This window comes from Equus asinus, chromosome 1, assembly GCF_041296235.1.
Source record: "Equus asinus isolate D_3611 breed Donkey chromosome 1, EquAss-T2T_v2, whole genome shotgun sequence".
Taxonomy (NCBI): Eukaryota; Metazoa; Chordata; class Mammalia; order Perissodactyla; family Equidae; genus Equus; species Equus asinus.
This window is the reverse complement of record NC_091790.1, coordinates 167,612,570-167,633,666: the sequence shown is the minus strand read 5'-3', so window position 1 is coordinate 167,633,666 and position 21,097 is coordinate 167,612,570.

Here is a 21,097-nt window from a genome sequence, read left to right as displayed (position 1 = left end):
TGCTCCAGCAGGTCCTCTTATGCATGTGAAATGATTCCTCTAGGTTGTATAGCTAGGTGTGGGATTGCTGGAAATCAGTGATAAATGTGTGTAAATTTATAACGATGCCGAATTGTTTCCAATATGGTTACCAGTTTGCACATTCACCAGCTGTATACAAAATCTGATATAGAAAATCAAGTCTTTGTGAAACTCCAATCACATCTATGTTGAAACTTCTCTTATGTATTTAATGATTCTCATCTGTTCTCTGACTGGCTGCAAGCTGGATCAGTCATTCAAATATATCTTTGAATAATTTTGTACTTTCTTCACTTAAATATAATATGCTGAGTGAACTTATTCATTGAATTTCTATTACTAACAACACACATATATAAATGTATTTTACTCTTGAAGTTCAATTTGGTTTATTTGGTTCTACTTGAAATTTTCCTCCCCTTTCACTTTTCACCATCAATGTATCTCAATTTTATTACCAAGAGCCTTCTCCTGACTCTTTTATATACTTTTATTGGCTATTTTTGCTCTAAATTGATTTTTAATTCCAAATAATTTGCCTTCTTTGGTCTTTTTAAAATGTGATCCCATAAAAGTAATTTTGTACAATTTTCTCTATGCTGATACTCTCCTTAATTGCTCTAAATATTTTGTCAAGTATCTCTGTTCCCATATTTTCTCTTCAGAATTTCCTTTATTATTATTTAGTAGTTTATTACATAAAACATTATTCATTACATTGGCTCTGAAATTTTAAAGCTTTTTAAAAAGTCTTCGTCTCCTTTAAGCTATCAGCTTCAATTTGGTTAATATAAAAATAATCTGGCATCTATATATCTTAAATTTTTTATTTAGAATCTGTTAGTCATTTTCTTCTTCCTGATGTGGTCCTAGAGAGTTTATGGGCAAGACCTCAGTAAAAGAAATTCCCTTCCAAAGTGTGTCATTTCCTTTCACATGGTTCATTCAGAAACAATGCTATACTTTGCTAACGGTATCCAGAAGGGGCAAGGCTTTGAAAGATTTGTCATATCATGTTAAATAAATCTGGAATATTGTCAGATGTCATATGCCTTGCACATAACACTATTCTGAGTAACCAAATATGACACAGTGTGATACTGAATTACATATGCTCATTTCTTGAGATAAGGAAAATATCGTCAATGAAGCTAACTATAATGGCTATGTTGTGTCTATCCTAGATATTTAATAAGAGATTAAATATCAATAGATTGTGGAAGAAAATTTAGAAATTAAAAATGACAGATTTCTAAGGTTAATAACATAGTATTTTTTGTTGTTCCCTGGATATAGTAACACCTAATATATCACTTCACCTTTCACTGTTTTTTAAATCAATATAGTTCACAATTTTGAAACCTAAATAAACTGGTATAATTATCATAGGTTAATCAATAAAAGTTGCATTGAAAATGAATGTCAAAATGCATAACTCAGCTGTTAATGTGTCAGCATGTTGTTAATTCAAAAGTTCACTGGTTTGAGGCACTATTGTACGAAATTGGATGACAGATGTTTGCTACGTAAAGTAATACCATTTTTGGTGAGAGTAACTTGAATCTATGCTGGGAATCAGAGTGTCCATGGGCAAAATAGAGATGAAAGCTAGAAAAGCAGCTGCAGTTCAAAATGTTATAGTTTAATCAAGTTGTAAACTTATCTGTTTGCTAGTTTGCTTTTTTTTACTCATTCATTCATTATGTCAAAAAAGTAGCATATCTCAATTAGGCAGATCAATGGAAGATATCCTGAAATATATATTCTGATTTTCATAGGATCCTCTGCTATTGAATCTGTTTGTTAAAGACTCATGAGGTCTTCTTTCTTGCATGCTTTCACTACATTTTCTTTGATTAATGGGATCATTAGTATGACAAGTAATTTATAATATCAGTTATGCTCAAATGCATAACTTAATATCTTCATGTTCATATTACATTATAATACAGTGGGGTGGAAATGTCATACTTTTTTCCTAAACTAAAAACTTTATTAAAATCACATACAGTTAGACTCTTTTCTCTAAGAAAAGGCCATAAGAAACAGTCACTCTTCTCTGTCATGATATATCAGATTGCTACTAAAGTTGATCTACTATGCAATGAGGCAAACAAATTACTTATTGAAATACATAAAATTACTCTCCATAATTCTCAAATGCATATTCTCTGTAAACGTTAACATTTCTGTCAGGGAACTTACCATATTTTGCCCTTTGACCAAATTACTTCTGACAATACAAGTGTGTTACTCATTAAAGCTCAAAGGTTTTCAACAGGCTGATCAAATTTAGTTTCATCTTAATCTTTATAATTCAGAGTTTTAAATTCTAAGATGATTGTAAATACTACTTGAATAAATATTTTATCCAGGGCAACTAGAGCTGGTTTAATAAAAGTCTGAGAATTAAAATCACTCTAAGAATAAACTTCAGTTACATATTTAAACTTAAAATATTGGCAATTTCTATGGGAAAAAGTCACATATTAGTAAATAAATTTAGAGTTTTTATTTACACATGTGGGTTCATATTTTAGAATTCTGCCCCATATTTGGACAAGTTAGTATGAGATTAAGCTGCCAATCCCCATTGAGATGTCAGGAGCTGAAATAGGAGACATTTTGTATGTCAGTGCTGGACTACTGTATCATGACCGTGGACATGTTTGTATATTGCCAGCCCATGCTATATATTCTTGGCACCACTGAACACAATAAATCTTAACCTTCAGACACTCTCAAATGCATTATATAGCCTCTCCTTAAAAAATACTACCAGTGCTTCCTATAAAACAGGCCTGCTTGTAAAACCTCAATGTTGCAGCAACAACAGACTTTCTGACAAGTAATTTGTGACCAAGAAAAATGTAATTGACTTTACTAGCAATCTAATGCGCTTTAGATGAATTGTATTTGTGTAAAAGCATATGAATCTCCTTCTTATAAACACATTTTACCAAGTAAAATTTGTTGAGGAAAGGCCTTTATTCTGATACTTTGGAAAGAACCATTTTGATATTCAAATAGAGTCATCTAATATTTAGAAAGTGAATTTTACTCCATTCTGAACTTTTAGAAATGCCTTCATTTTGGCACCCTCTGCCTCCATAATTATGTAAAGGGAGGATTGGATCTATTGTGAATTCCTAGTCTTTTAAAGCTTAGAAATGTCATGAACATTACTCTGATTAATAAGCAGAGAAAAATTCCCCACACTCATTCTGGAGAATGCTTTTCCTCTCATTCAAGCTCATAATCCATGTCTGTCACCAAGTTCACTCAGAAAGAGCAAGCTTTCACCCAGTGTTCTTTCTTCAATTCATATTCATCTCTTTTTTTTTTATAAACAGGTGCCATCATTGTCATTGTACAAACTTCCCATTTAATGATAACATGTAACTGGCTTAATAACAAATGTGTAACTATTTTTTTATATTGTTCCATTTCTACCACCAATAAGTGTTTTGTATTTAAAAGAGGAGTCGAATAAAAAATGTATCCTTCAAAACTTCAAGGTCCCATCACTAATCAGCTGTGCTATTAAATGTAGATGACATATCATTTATACTTAAGTCTCATTATGATGTTGTTCTTCAGGCTTGAGTCAAGGTTACTCTTCAGAGAGAAAATTATGTAGTATTGGGGAAATTAGTAATGATGTTTGTAAAATTCTATTCTCTGGCCAATAGATGCATAGCAAGTTTTAAGCATGCCTTTCTAGGATGGTAAGCTAGAATAAAGCTTCTTGAGACATTTTCCAATTATAAGAGAAGTTTACATCTCGTGCCATATACGTAAATATTGGAAATGACTAGAAGTGAACTCAAGAACTATCTTCCCCCTTAAAGGCTGAACTATAACCATCTTGTGACTTAAAGACATTTTTAGGGTCTCAGAAGGGGCATGTATTGGAGATATTGAAACTAAGGTGTTGGATGGCATTAAATCAGTGAGTTCATGAAATGGAACTCAGAGGAGGTTATATTTCTTTCCCTAACAAATGCTAGATTAACAGTTAATGATGCTCTCTAATAGATATTTGAGGACAAAAATGTGGGATAGATTAGCACTTGTAAAGCTCAAGATTTTCTTTTCAAGTCAATATGATTGACAAGGTTTTTGGTTGCCAATGTTGATTTGAGCTTTGAGAATACCTAGTTATCAAAATGAAGGCTGCATCTAACACTTTTTAATAGAGGGAAATAGGAGAGCAAGATAGTCACAACATAAACATTCCTGGCAGTTCAGGCACTTATTTTCTTTTATTACAGCCAACAGCAACATTTTAGTCAAATAAAAAATACTTTATCACTTTTCTTGGTTGAACTAATTTTGACTTCTTTTTTTTTAAAATGAAGGTGATTATAAGTGTTAATCTCCCTGATGAATTCAAAGGTAATTTGCTACTGAGAATTATCAGTCACAAGTGATAATTTAACTCCATTGCATCTGATGACGTTGAGTCCACTGGTGCTTCACTAATAATATTTTAACCAAAGCTGGAAGAATGACCTAAACTAATTACATAGGAAGAACAGTTTAAAAGAGAAAGATATTAGGTTCTAGTAAGGACACACATGACGTTACAATGTAGTAACAGTTAAAGAATTATAAACTGGGACTATTTTGATGAAATCCAAAAATAAAAATCTTCTACAAAGTTTTTCAAGCCCAATGATGACGTATAGATGAACAAACGGAAATTAGAATGTTATTGTCTATGTTCAATCACTTTTTACATTTAGGTGGAAGTTTGGTAGGAAGAGCAAACGTTGGAATCACTGGGTCAAATTTTGTACCAGCTGCACTTTTTATGTTATGGCAACTTTGAGCAAGCAACTTGCCCATGTTACTCCAATGGTCAGATTCTTCATCTGCAAATAGGGGATAATAATGCCTACCTCATTATGTGAAGATTTCAATCCAACATGTTTCAGAAGTGCTTTTTATACTAGGATATTAAGTTATCATTATTTGAATTATTACTATTATTGTTATTAGAGTTGTCAATTTTATACTTTATTCAACAATGCAACACAGGTGTCCAGATATTATTGTTACTCCAAAAAAATTGTTTAAAACTATTCTATTTCTCACAAATTTTAAAGTGACATCAGAATTCTTATTTTAAGTGTAGACAGTTGAAATGATGACATTATTTAAGTATTGACACAAATAGAACATAGATACCACAGTAAATTGATACCATTGTCGTTCATTAAAAAAGGCACAAACAAGCGATTAATAGTAGGATGTTTTGTACCATTAATTTTGAACTTTTATTCCCATTCCAATTCTGCAACACTAATTCATCCTAAGGTAATATGATTTTATACTTGAAGGTCTTCTATTGAACAACTTATCATACTTCGCCACAGATATTTATTTAAAACATTTAAGTTCCTATAGCCAAAAGGCTCTATATATCTTTTAAATTGAGTTTTCATTACAATTATTATTAGTACTTTATTTAAAGCAGCAGAATACATTATAAATTCCAATAAATACTATTTTTATAGAGGAAAATTCATTTGAAAAAAATTTAATGTCATAATTATCGATGATTTTCTTGAAGCAATTGTAGAAACATTCCTTTATTTATAATTCTGGAGATTTTGACACATCAGGCCAAGCACTAATGTGAGTGTTGACACAGCCATATGCTTTTTTTTAAGGATTATTTTTAAAGGGGAGATGGAAAGAGAAACCTGCAGGGTAGACAACTTAGCAAGCTGATCAATTTTATAACAGACTACAAATAAAATTTAAGAATATGATATCTATTTCCTTAAATCTATTAATATTTTCATATCCCATTTGGTAAAACTTTGAGGACTGCCAAGGGTACAAATTAGAAAACCATTTTCCTAACACTCTGTTGCTCTCTCAAAACCTGAAACCTTTCGTGCTCTTTACTGATTCTGAATAGCCGATCATCTTTTCAGTCTGTTTTTATCAATGAAGGAAATGTCTCAGCTTAATTGAAACAGAACAACATGGTTCAAGAGAGGTCAAGTGGACCTAAATAAGTCCAACCTTAGTAGAACCCACTCAGATCATCCAGGGAGGGAACATCTGTGTGTTTGCAAGCCCTGGCCATTCTCTCCAATTCTCTCTGACTCAGAGGTTTTCAAGTCTCTGAAGTACAAGGATCGAAAAAGTCACCATTTCATTAACAGGAAATAGTATTTACAGAACAATCTGCCATACAGGTGACGGCAACAGGCTCTAGGGACCTTGGAGTTTTAAATCAATGGCCTTAAGCCCAAAGAACAGCCTGAGGCAGAGAAATCTGACAACACTGTTGTGGGGGCCTCTGCGATAATTCTATAATATGATAAAGGCAAGATTTAATTTAGAATCACATACCCATTAGAGAATATTTTTAGTTCTGTTGTTTCCTTGTTTCTTGTGTAGCTCAAGCAGAGACATTTTGAGCTGGAGTTCGGTCCACCTTGCAGAGAAAGCAGGGATGAGGGGTAGAGCTCCTGTGTAATTTAAAATGTCTCCCAAACTCTGTCTTCTGAGAGACGTTTATCACACTAATAAAAGGACTGTTTACTCTTTTCTGGCTCTTTATTTATATTCATAAGTTTGGGGATGAAATAGAAGGAAACAAGTGATCACCTGGACAAACACTCTCATTTAAAGAAAGAGAAAACAGTAAATCTGTGATGGTAAATGCCATTTCCAAGATCACACAGCTCACGGCAAAACTGAGTTTAGAACTTGACGTCTCAGTTCACTGCATTTTTCCCTTTGTCTTAACGTTAAAGTAGTAGTTCTCAAAGTGTGGTCTCCAGACCAGTAGCAGCAAAATTAACCGGGAACTTGTTAGAAATGCAAATTTTCTGGCCCCACCTCAGGCTTGCTGGATCCAAAACTCTGGGTCTGGGACCCAGCGACCTGTCTTCTAACAAGCCTTCCAAGTGATTTTAATATAATATAACATTTGAGAACCACTGCTTAGAGAACAGGAATTAAGACTTTAAAAGAATTTCTAACAGTGATGTCTCACACGGCCTTGGTTTTGGTACGATGAGGCAACATCTATGTCCTGCCTCTGGAAGGCCACTGGGCACCATCTTGTCACAAAATAGAGGTTGTAAAATGTAGTGTTAAAAGTTTGACCTATAAATATTAGTGTCTAATTCCACTTCTCATTCATTTCAATTTCTATATTGTTTTGGTAAAAAACATTACCGACTGAAATTTTAACAATGCTTCTTATGTTTATTAAAGGTGTACATGAAGAAGAAATGTTGGGAGCAAACAACAGGCAGAAGGCAAGGAAGACTCCACCTCAACTCTTTACGCATAAATATAGCATGTTCTCTTTTATATGTGATAGAACCAGAGATCACCTCCACCACCAGTCCTCCAGGAAGGGACGATCTTATTCTCACAAGTAAGAAATATTTCAAAAACCTATTTGAAAGGGAAAATCTGATAATGTATATTTTTCAAATAGGTCAAATTTACACTTTTGAAAAGTTAAATGTACATTTGAAAAAGAAGACAGTTATAATAATTGTTCAAAAGAAAGGAGGTGAGATATTGAAGTTCTACAAAGGGATCTTGATGTTAGAATTAAATTTTTGTTTTTTAGAATATGTGATGTACAGGAAATTCGATTATGGAGGGGCTGACGTCCTGATCAATGTACAAGGGATATCTGTGCACTTGTGAGAGAACAGAACAAAATATTTTAAGGTATGGACAATTATTTATGCAAAGTGCCCTAATCTGCTACTCTGCTACTATAACTATAATCATATGTATAATCAAATAGAAAATTTACATTCTTGTTTTCAAAGGCTTATTTAATTTATTGAATTATTCCTGTCACTCAAAACATTTTGTTATATCATCATTTCATAAAATAAGCAGAAAATTAGTATGCAAGACAGACTATAAGTACATTAAAAAATGATGTTCTTTAAAACATTCACATGTGACATTTAAATGTTTCCTTTATAGCCAAAAATTTTAATAATGAAACATGTTGTAATTGAATGAGTAAATTACTTAAAAATGACTTTAAAAATTATCATTTTTTTCCCAAAAGAATGAATATATCCATATACCTTTCTCATTCTTATTTTTACTACTCAATAAATTTCAGGATACATAAAGAAAAAATGAATACGGGCTCTTTAGACATCTTTCCCATATGTTTCCAATATACAATTTGGAAGGCAAAAGAGTGGTTGGTAGCTAAATTGCTGAATATATTTCCTTGCAGTAAAAAGAAAAGTGCCTTTGTAGAAATGCTGTGGAATTCTCCTATTAAACATGGTGGAATAATTTCTTACCATCTGTAGCATTCATTTAAAAAATGTAAACAGTGGTATATTTGCCATCTGTCTGTGTGACATTTTATGATACTTTTGAATCTGTCATTCAATGATATCACCAATTTTACCATCTAAGGATGATGCTTGAAACTATGATCTATGACATTTCTGGTAGCCAGACACGCGTGCTGTGGAAGTGAAGCAGCAGAGGGCTAGAAGGATGGCCAGTAACAGCCATAATTGTTCTGTTAACACCAATAAAACAGTACAGAAGAGCTATTTAAAAGCATTTAACATCTTGCTGAAGGTGAAGAGAAGAATTTCTGCGGAATGAGTGCTGCATATCCTCTTACTCCAGGTAGCCATTAAACAAGTACATTAGCATCCCAGCCATTGCCACATCCTTGGAAACATGTTGAAAAATGATACTGCCCACAGAAAGTCTCACCAGGTTTTGTACCCAGCCTAATGTTCCAAGATAATTAGTGAGATTCTCTACATAAATGAGGAAGCAAAATATGGACTAATTAAAAGTTTACTAACAAAACCAAAGTACATAGATATAGACATTTATCTTCAAGAAAACGCCAGTGGACCCCTTAGGATTTCCTGTCCTGAGGTGACATAAACACTCAGATATTCATAGATTAAGTTTCCAAGGATAAGTTAATAGTTCTCATGGAATTTAGAGACCTAAATTATGGTTATGAGGCTTGGAATATTTAGACAAGAGCAAAACAAAATCACTCACTTGTGATAGCACACTATTTAAAAAGAAAAAAGAATATTTTAAGACATTTTTCCTCCCAATTAGAAAAATCTAAATAATTCTTGGGTAATGCTTCACCACTTACTATTTTTGGCCCGACACAGGGTAGTGAGGCAAACACAGAAGTTCAGTAGAACTGAGAACAGAACAGACAGGAGAGAAGGTCCCATCCTCAGTGAAGCTCACTGAAGGGTAAATAAAGCTGCAGCCTATACTGACTGATCTTCAAGTTAATGTCTAAAAAGGTATCTTTTTCATTCCATGTTCACACATTAGTCAACTTTATAAAATTTCTTGTTAAAAATGCACTTTACAAATTCATATCATATATGCCTGGACTCAAGGATTGAGATTTCCTAAAGCATCTATTATTTCATGATGGTTGTATATCGATATAATACAGAATGACTTTGAAATGCAAGTCATTATTATTAGAAATTGGATTCAAGAATGGTCTATATACAAACACAGAGAAGGAAAAAAATTATTGATTTAGAAAAACACGTATTAAGACTACATCTGGGGGCCAGCCCAGTGGCACAGCACTTAAGTTCACATGTCCCACTTTGGTGGCCCAGGGTTTGCCAGTTTGGATCTTGGGTGCAGACCTACGCCCTGCTTGTCAAACCATGCTGTGGCAGGCGCCTGTATATAAAGTAGAGGAAGATGGGCACGGATGTTAGCTCAGGGCCAGTCTTCCTCAGCAAAAGGAGGAGGATTGACAGCAGATGTTAGCTCAGGGCTCATCTTCCTCATAAAAAAAAAAAAGACTAAATCTGTAATTAAAATAAATTGTTTATGTCATATTGAGGTTGTGTATTATTTGTATTAATAGAAATAGATATTTAAATTGTCATCTATATCTCCTCTTACGGACATGGGCTTTGTAGTAGTTTCTAATGTTTCTAGTATGTTTTCCAGCAAGCTATCACTAATGTAAATTCACCATCCCAGAGAAGAATGTGGGTGGGAAAATTTAGCTCCCATAATGTACTGACAAATTTATTTAAATATAGTTTATTTGGGAGAAGACACATGGGAAGTTTTCAGTCAATATCATTTTATTCCTAAAATATCAAGAAAAACATGATACAATATTTGTGGCATGAAGGACTACAGTAAAAATAGCCTGGCATAAGGTAAATATACCAAAGTCAATAATTTCCCTATATGAAAGAAAACCTGGAAAATACAAGAAAAAATGTGAAGCCATTCACAATGACAACAAAACGTATAAAACGACTAGTAATAAGAGCAAAAAGGAAAGACGAAAACTTTACCAAGAAACAAAAAAGCTGAGTAAAAGGAGAGACACATCATAGATTTGAGTGAGAGAGAAAATATCTTGGGTTAAGCCCGCTTTAAAGTCTCTTTGGGAAAAACAAGAAAGATGATTCTAAAACGAACTGGAAGGATTGAATAATATGAAGCATGAAAGGAATTTATTTGGTCTATCAGCTATTTAACCATACAATAATTAAAACACTGTGGTATTGGCATAAGACCTGAGAAATGGACAGGATAAAATAAATTGCCCCAATTTGATATTAATATAAATATAATGACAGTATTTAAATAAAGGAATATATTCAACTGATATTGGGAAAATTATGCCCTATTTAGAAAAAGATAATTAATTAAAATCTTCACCAGAAAGCACATAAAATAAATCTCTGATGGATGTATTAAAGAGCTAAATATGAAAGATGAAACCATAAAAGCCCTAGAAGAAAGCTATAGATAAACAGTTAAGTTACCATGGAGATACAAGTTTCTAAATATGCCAAAGAAGTTATTCGATAATGTTAAAAATGTTTTAAATTATGGTACATTAAAAATATATCATAAAAGCTAAATGAAAAACTAGTAAGCATATTTGCAATAAGTATGACAAAGTATGACTTTGCTTAATATAAACAGTTTTTCAAAAATAATTGGGAAAGCACTGTAAGAAATAGTGTCAGTTAACATGAAGAGATACTTCACAGGGAAAAATGTGAAATAAGAAAAATGGGCAATTTTATTGGTAATTAAGGAAATGGAGATTAAAACAATGAGGGAGGGATTTCTTTTCTTGTAACATTATAAAAGTCTAAGAATTTTACATGCTGCAATCTAGTAATTTCACTTGCAGCAATCTTCTTTTAAAAAAATAAGCTGAGGTTCCAAAAACTATAGAGAAAAATTCAAGACTGTTAAGACATTCAAGACTAGAAGAATGAATTTAAAACTCATAGCAAAAACACAAAAAAGAATGCATCCATTAAAAGTTGTCATTTTGGTTCTTCTTCCTCTTTCTTTCCATTCCAGAACAATTTGGATTCAAAGTCATTAGGAAGGGCAGAGAGAAGTAGACATTTTAATATCTATACACAGCACTGAAAACCTCAAGTTTATTACAATATCTTCAATTCTAATCCAATACCACATAGTTTATTCTACTTTTTTCCCTTTCCAAATTTCTCAATCCCTTTTCAGGGAGAAGCTAGTTTTCACTATCCTTCACAGACATACTTTTTGTGTTTAAAACATGTCCCATAGGGAGAATTGCAGATGCCCTGCGTGGGATATTGCAACCAAATAGGGTAGGGAGGGCATCTATGTTTGGCGTCAGAGCCTGGGCAGGATATGGAGGATGTCTCCACAAGGGATCGCCTGAGGAGGGTGTTAGAGCTAGAGCAGGGTGAGGAACACATCCGTGCATTGTGTGTGTGTGTGTGGGAGGAGGGTCATGTGTGAGGCATCAAAGCCCACGTGAAGTGAGAAGGGAACACACACAGAGGGATGGCCTGGCATGGGTAGTCAGAGCCCAAGAAGAGTAAGAAGGATGTTCACAAAGGAGGAGCACGCTGGCACAGAGTGCTGGAGCCTGAGCATGGCAAGCAAGGCATCCACACAGGGGAAGTAGACGGGGCACAACAGAAAGTATGTCTGTGAAGGATAGTGAAAGCTGGTTTCTCCCTGAAGAAGAAGGAGTTGACAAATTTGGAGAGGGGAAAAAGTAGATTAAACTATGTGATAATGGATTAGAATTGAAGGTATTTGATATGAACTTATGGTTTTCAATATACAGATATAGACAAATATAGAAATAAGTGTGCGTGTGTGTGTGTGTTTGGAGGGGAGAAAGAAAGAAAGAGGGATGGTTACACTGCATTTATTTGTAAGAATATCTTGGCAGTAGGCAGTACATAAAGAAATTGAGAGGTGATGGTATCAGGTCAACCACTTACTTTTAAAAAATACATAAAAATATTTTAAAATTTAAAAAAAAAATTTAATTTGCATAACTTTGAGATTGTTTCAAAAATTTTAAAGTGTACTTTCAAATATCTTTAGTAGCATAGGTAAAATATTATATACATATCAATACATTCATATATGTATACGCGGGAAAACTAGAAGTTAACCTGACGGAAGTGGTTTTCCAGGTACATGATCAGAGCTTCAGTTCTCTATAAACTTAGAGCAATGATAAATGTTAACCAGCAATGTCACATGCATAATTAATAAAACAGTTAGTTTATGAGGATGCTTCATATTTCCCCTCAGCTGAGTTGTAATTATGAGCTATTACCCTACTGACCAAGCATTAATGAGAGGTACAGTGTGAGATCTTCACAGTTTGGGTTGATGAATTTACCCAAGACTAAGGATGAGTTGTTGCTTTTGTTGTTTTGGTACACCAAGAAGTTAACGAACGACATAATAGAGAATAGGTCAAGAGCACAAATTAGGGGTCCACTTAGAACTAGTTTGAAGTCCTAACTCCTTTACTTAGCAGCCATGTGACAAGTTTGAAAAGGCAAGTTAATCTCTCAGAGGGGGTTAATAAAACCTGTATCATAGGCTTGTGAGTGAAGCCTATTAACTCTGGTAGCGGATGTGTCTATCATACAATAAGCACCCAATAAAATGTAGTTATAAATTATTATGATCTCTATCAGTCAGGGAAGGCTAATTGCTGTAGCCACAACTCCAACATTTCAGAGGTTTAACAAGAAAACATACCTATTTCTCACTAATTTTACAATGTATTGGAAGTCAGAGGGGAGGCTTTGCTCCGTTTGGTTCTTCAGGAACCTAGACTCTATTCATTGTGTACATTTGTCATTTTCTAAGGTCTTGGATTCTTTGCATCTAGCTATCACACAAAAGAAAAAAAGAACACTTGGAAAGTGGCAATCTTAATGCTGGCAAGTGTTAACACACATTATTTCAGCCCACGGTCCATTGATAAGAACTAATCACACAGTTCCACACAGTTGCAAGAGGTCTGGGAAATGCGTCTCTTGGTAAATCAAGGATGAAGAGAAAGAATGGATATCAATGAGCATTCGTGGTCTTTGTTACAATCTGCCTTTTTGGTCTCCAAATCTCTCTTAACTCCTTCTTCGCAGAGAGAGCACATCTACCTCCCTAAAATAGACAACTCCGAATCCCACGAAGTCAGCACAAGACATCAAAGGCCAGGGTTCTCCACGAGTCTCATGTTGCCGCACATCTTGTTTCAGCTTTGGTTGCAAACTGTCAAGGATGTTTGTATAGCAAACGAGTTGGGAGGACAGAGAGAGTGTCTCCCCCCAGGGCAGAGGGCAGAAGAAAATACAGGTAAATTATTTTTTACAAAATTTTGGCTAGTATTTATTTTTAGGTAGCCTTTGAACTATTGACAGTTTTCTATCTCTTGAGCTAAATAAAGCAATTAGGTGTTAGTTTTATAAATATTATTTTGTGCTATACCTACATATTTATTTGCTTTTATGTAAGCATGTTATCTGATCTTTTAAACATAAAAAATAAAAAATACAGGGAAAATATATATATATTTCTCCATAAAAGCCTATCAAGATACTGGACTATATACATTAGTTAAATGGAAAAATCTACATGTTCTTATCAATAAATGCAGAAAAATCTGTTAATAATATTCAAACTTCATTCATGACAAGATAAAGTCTTTTGCGAACTAGGATTAAAAAAGATCATTCATAAAACTATTAAGGTTATTGATCAAAAATCTCCAGCAGGGCCAGCCCCAGTGGCCTAGTAGTTAAGTTCAGCATGCTCCGCCTTGGAGGCCAGGGTTCAGGTCCTGGGTGTGGACCTACACCACTTGTCAGCGGCCACGCTATGTCTGTGGCTCACATGCAAAAAGAGGAAGATTGGCAACAGATGTTAACTCAGGGCAAATCTTCCTCAGTAAAAAAAAAGTAAACAAACAAAAAACCTCCAGAAAACATTATACTTTAATAGTGAAATGTTGGAAACCTTTCTTTTAAAACCAAGAATTGAATGAGATAAAGATATTGCCAATCACCTCTTATATAAATAACCTACTGAACGATCTAGTTAAGGAAATAAAATTAATCGATAAAAGATGAATTTAAGGAAATTATCTGAACTTTTTTATATTAGCAAAACAGAAGTATAATTTTACAAGGGATTTACTTTACAATAATAGATTAAAATAAAAAATATGTGCCTAGGGTTAAATTTAACAAACAATGTATGTGAATTCATGGAGAAAATAATCAAATTTTAATGAAAGATATTAAAGAGATACAAATAAATTGAGAGACAAACTATTAAGTTGAACTATATGAAACTGCTCTTTTGACGGGTCAAAAATGGTCAAATATCAGCAATTTCATGCTGTTCAACTTAACATATCCATGGAGAAGATACACTGTTATAAATTTGACATTTCTCCCAATATTAGTTTATATATTAATTTCTGTTCCAATCAAAATCCAACATAAGGTAATTCTAAAGTCTATGAAGTCTCAAGAAAAGACTTTTCTTAATAAGAACGCAAAAGGACATTACCTTTATCCTACCAGAAATCATTACAAAATTACAATAATAACTAAAGAGTAGCATTGGTATGTGGATAGACAAACAGCCAAGGGGACAGTAGTGAATCCAAAAGCAGACTCCCAAGTTTTGCCAGTGTTGATACAAATGGGAATTGTTTCTGAAGATCAACTGGGGGAAGAATGGATTGCTTAGTGAACAATGATCGCACAACTGGGTATTGATTTTGCAAAAGACGGGTTTGGATCTCACTTCACACCGCACGCAAAAATCAAGTCCAGATAAAAATATGAAAATGTTACAAACAGAACTTTAAAGCTTTTAGAAGTAAAAATAGAAGATGTCATGACATTAAGGTAGGAAAGAACTTACTCAACAAGATATAAAAAGGGCAACTCATAAGAATAAGATTTATACATTTAAAGCTTCTGATTCCTCAAAGGCACCATTTTAGAAGTGTAATTAAAAACCATAGATTTTTCAACACATAAAACTGGCAAGGAGTCTGTATACAGAATAAATCAATTACTCTTACAAATGAAGGAAAAAAATTCAAACAAATTAAAAATTGGTCAAAAACCAAAGCCAGGCATTTTAGACGAGACAGGCACACAAGACACATAAAAAGATGAAAATATACTCAACTTTATTTGACTATGGGAATTATAAATCAAAACAATATTGAATTAGCATTCCACAGTAATCAGATTGACAAAACTTTAAACACTTAGCCTATTTCGGGGTTGTTTCTGGATGTGGTGCAATGGGAACTATCACACAGAGCTGGCAGGAATGTAAATTGGGAAAACACTTTGTAGATAAATTTAAATTCAATCAGTGAAGTTGATGATGAGAGGCTTATGGCTCAGCAAGTTCACTCCTAGGCATATACCCATGAGATATTCCTGCCCAGATGCCCCGGGAGTCATATAAAAGAGAGTTCAGGGATCGGCCCCTTGGCTGAGTGGTTGAAGTTCCTCACTCTCCACTTTGGCAGCCCAGGTTCAGGATTTTGGATCCTGGTTGTGGACCTACTCCACTCATCAGCCACGCTGTGGAAGCCTCCACATACAAAGTAGAGAAAGACTGGCACAGATGTTAGCTCAGGGCTAATCTTCCTCAGGCAAAAAGAGGAAGATTAGCAATGGATGTTAGCTCAGGGTGAATCTTCTTCATAACAAAAATAAAAGAATGTTCACAGCAGCATTATTTATAATGTCTGAAACACTAGGAACCATCCAAATGTCCGTCACCAATAATATTTTTCACATAAAGTTCAAAAATATGTAAAACTAAGTAATAGACTATATTTTAAGGATACACAGATGTGAAGCAACTCTTTAAAAACTAATTGTATGGGGCCAGCCTCATGGTCAAATGGTTAGGTTTGGGCACCCCGCTTCCGTGGCCCTGGGGTTCACTGGTTTGGATCCTGGGCGCAGACCTACACACCACTCATCAGACCACGCTGTGGCAGCATTCTACATAGAAGAACTAGAATGACCTATGACTAGGGTATAACTATGTACTGGAGTTTTAGGGAGAAAAAAAACAGGAAGATTGGCAACAGTTATTATCTCAGGACCAATCTTCCTCACCAAAAAACCAAACCAAACCAAACAAAAACAAACAAGAAAAACCAATTGTATACTAAATACAAAAGTGGAGATCATCATTATCACAGAGAGAGGGAGCAAGGGGCTGGGGTCAGAGAAGAATACACAGAGAGTTTCCCTAGTATTGATAATTCTATTACCTGGATTATATTATCTATACCTTATAAAGGCGTTAAAACATTCCCTTGTGTGAATGAAATGTTTCACAATAAATTCCAAGAGAGAGAATGAATTACTGCCCAGAAGCCCAAAATGGGTTAAGAGACAACAGTCTCAGATCACTTTAAATCAATTCAACTTTCTTGAATCTGATAAATGCAGCCCTCTTCAAGCATGATTTAAAATCCAGGCCAGCCGTGTCCCTGACATGGCACACAGAAACACTAATATATCTTCTGCTCTACAACTGTTAAACTTGTAAGACTCTTAAAATATAATCTTAAAGTAACTCTGTCCCCTTTGTCTCTTCAAAATTAACTCAGCGGGTGATATAATATCTGAGATTTGCTTCAATAAATCCAGAGGTGGCAGTATAGATGAAAGACGCTGGTCATGAGGGGATGGCCATCCTGATTGGTGATAGGTACATGGGAGTTCATTGTACCGTGATCTCTACTTTTGTATATGCTTGAAATTTTCCATAATAAAAACTTTAAAAAATCAATTTGGTGGTCAAAATTTTTACTTGCATGTTCATGAAAACTAAGTCAGTCCACTGACTTTTCTGATTACTCATAGATAATAATCATATGGTCTCATTAAGTCAGGAAATACTGTTTCAATTTAGAAGTTATAATTATAAGACCCATATAATGATAAAACTCTTATATTATAAAATTAAATCTTCCCCTCCTTTGTTACAACATTCTGCAGGCAAGAGGCCAGCAAATAGGGTAGGGTGGTATTGCAGTTTATTTTGCTTTTCTTATTCATTTGTCCATTTGCCAAAAGAGGATTCTGATCTCCCTCGGGTTTGAGTTTAGAGAGGAAAGAGAGTAAGAGAAAACAGGAAAACTTTTACCTGACTGGTGCTGGGTTTAGATGGCTTTGCAGTAGCTAGGCATGGTTCGTGTTTGAGGTCTACCCTTCTAGGGCCCTGTTTATGGGTTTTTCAGAGGTCTTGCTAGGAAGGTATACTGCACTGCCCATAAAGCAGACAGATGCATTTTCCTCTCACTTCCACTCCTTTCATCTTGTTTTCTGCTGGTCCACTCTACTCTACAGGGACCTCTTCAGATTAAAGTGCTACCAGGTCAACCCTCATCCCCTTGTAGCCTACCACTCATGGAAAACACTCATGTATCTTTTGCTTCAATAAACTCTGCAAGTGAAAGCACCTCTTGTTCAGCCTCTCTACCAGCTGATGGCTTGATCACGTAGAACTCATGTATTTTTCAGGTGGAAGCCAGACAGAAATCCACCATTCAACGTTGTAGGTCACGTTATTAAACTTTCTCAACAGTTTGGTGAGGGTGTCCTCACCAGGCTTGAACAATTTCCACCTGTATTCTACAGACCTCAAGTATAGCTGTCTCCAAAGAAAGTCTCTTTATAAACACCCTTCTTAATCTCCATAACAAGAATGATGACTGACGGTTGCAAAACCCAGTTTTTATTATTGATTTTGAAAATTTCCATCTTGGGGTGACTCCACACTGATATCTGCTCTTTTTCAATTGACTGTTCTGTTAAAAATTATCCCAGGGGGCTGAAGAGGCATGTTGAAGCAATCTCTGTGCTGAGTTGGTCTTTGAAAGATGATACTGAATGGAAATATAACCCAAAGAATTAAGATTAGTAAATATCATAATTAAGAAAAAATAAGCCTTTTGGAAATTAAAGCTAAATGGTAAGAGTTATGTTGATTTGTAGAGTTGCTAGAATAGATTAGCAAACATATTCTTATTAATATTTAGCCAATAAAATAATGAAGATGAGGAGCCAAAGTCATTTATTACTAACAAATACAGATGTGTTCATATATATTGATCTAAATGTAGATCATTGCCAATAAAAGTAGTTGTGTTTATCATGAGATTAGTAAGGCATTTAGCAATTTCTTTGGCATCCTCAATTTTCAGATTAGACTTAACATATGGGCTGAAAGACAGTGGTATGAGATATTTAGTTGAATATTACTATAAAAAATGTTAATTGTTAGTTATGTCAGTACAGAAGGAAGTCATCCATGGAATACTTTAATACTCACTCCTACTCAATATTTTAATTGACGATTTAGGTAAAAATACTTCTAATGTGCAAATAACACACTAATATATTTTTATTTTTATGTAACGTATAATGCTTCATAACTAAATTGTCAACTAAACTTCATTTTCAATCATTTGTGGTTTTGTCCTTGACCTTTGAAACTTACAAGTTAAAATAGCAAATTACCTTAAACAGTAGTTGTTGACTGATTAGTTTCACATACATTATCATTTGACTACTTTATATTGGTAGACAGCCATTATTTCTTAAACTTGCTGGAAATCAAATTTTAGTTTAATAATACAATAACAAGTCTGAATGTCTGGTGGTATAGCCATCAAGGTGAATAAAAATGAGACCTTGAAAACGAATCAAGGTATTTTAATGAAATGTCTTCCTCCTGGAATTGGGGGCACACGGTACATAGGAATGCCGTGTGACAGAGGTTCTGAACAGGACAAGCCAATAGGAATAGATGGTACTTCTCCCTTCTCATCACTAAGGAGTTTTTTCCAAATGTGCCGTTACTCTTGTAAGTTGAAGACCATATGAGATATAGACCACCAAAGCAAGGTAATTTATCTTTATTGCTCTGCTGTGAGCAAGACTAAGCACCGCCTCCGACTCTTTTCCAATTATAAATTCAGACAAATCTTAGGCAATTTTGAAAATTGAAATAAAAGAACTCTACACTGAGCATATTTTTAGGTGGGGGAAAAAAGCCCACCCTCATTTCCTCTTATCTAATCAACATTGTTCCATAAGCCCATCTATAGCTTTTGATTTTATAGCGTTTAAGAGAATAGATAGGAATAGACAGGAAAAAGAAGCAAGGGGAAGAGAAATGTAATAGAAAAATAATTTTAAAAGGCAGAAGTGGCAACGAAAGAAAAAGCATAGGAAGGAAAACATGAAAAGAAAAATGTTCAATTTATTGATAAAAATCTCTAGAAGTACCCAGGGGAAAAGAAACAAAACAGAAATGTGTCTTTGCTCTCCTTTTCTCTTCACGTGGCTCTCAATTCATACACCTGAGACATTGCTTCTAGAAGAACAATATCACAAAACACTCATATGCCAGATTACCCAAAGACTTATGTTGTTCCTTTAAAGAGTGGTAATTGTGCTTTTTAAGGCAGCAGACTGTAAATTCAAGTATGTTCTAATCTAAAATGCAGTGTCCAAAACACCTCACAGTGCAGACTTTTTGAAAATGGAAGCTTATTATACAGTGAGATCACAGTCCAATTAACATTGAAAAGTGATATCGTTTTAATCAACATTTTCCATCTGTCTATCAAAGGAATGTGGCTGTGTGTGTGTGTGTGTGTGTATGGTTGGCATCATCTCACTGCATTGCCTAAATAGCAATGCTAAAATCATACACATTTCAAAAGTACGCTTAGCTCAAGAATAAAAAGTCATTAATCTAAATAGTTCTTATTTATGTCAGAATGTTGGAACTTCTCTGGAGATCATAGTGATGTGACTATGACTTATTGCTAAAACTCTGGGGAAAAGGAGAGAATTAGATAATTAGATAAAAGCCAATACACCCTAATGCATAGGAACATCGTGTAATTCTGTAATCAGGATCAGGGCTGGGAAGAGGGGGTCAACAGGAGGAGTCACGGGGCAAAACAAGTTCTAAATATATTTATAGGCTGACTAAAATAAAATCTTTTTGTTTTAAATTCTGTTTGATAATAAAGTATATTACAGAAATGTTATCGCTGTCTAGGTAAACCAAATAACAGTAAGAACCTTTGCTGGATAGACAAAGGAGGTTATTTTGAATGTCTGTTCCTGTGGATTCTGAAAGTTGAAGAAATCCACCCCCACGTGTGCAGAACAATAGACAAGAGTGAAGTATCAAAGTAAGACGCTATGAGAAAAATTAATATAATGACTGAGAGATTCATGTATTTATACCATCAAACTGTTCTGCAATCTACATCTATGCTGGGATTAGAGTATAGGGTCTAATTCTCAAGGTTAAATTAAGTGAAATAACTGTGGTAATGCCCTCCAGATAGATCAAATGGCTTGGCAGGCAGTAAGAGCGTGAATAAATGGGCTTTAAATTTCTCAGTCCTTAAATTCCGTGGAATAAAAGAAAAGGGAGACAGTAAGATCCTGGGTAAGATCATTAAAATTCATTTCTGCACTTAATATGGTGATGAACTTGGGGGAAAATAAATCTATGAATCTATATTCTTTAAGTCAATCTATAATTGAATGCAACCTGTTCAATAACTTTTAGGTTTCTGGCTTTCAAACTTTCAGACTTTCTTGACCACAAACCAAAATAATATATTTGGCAGAATACAGTCCATACACTCTTGCACACGTAATACTGCAAA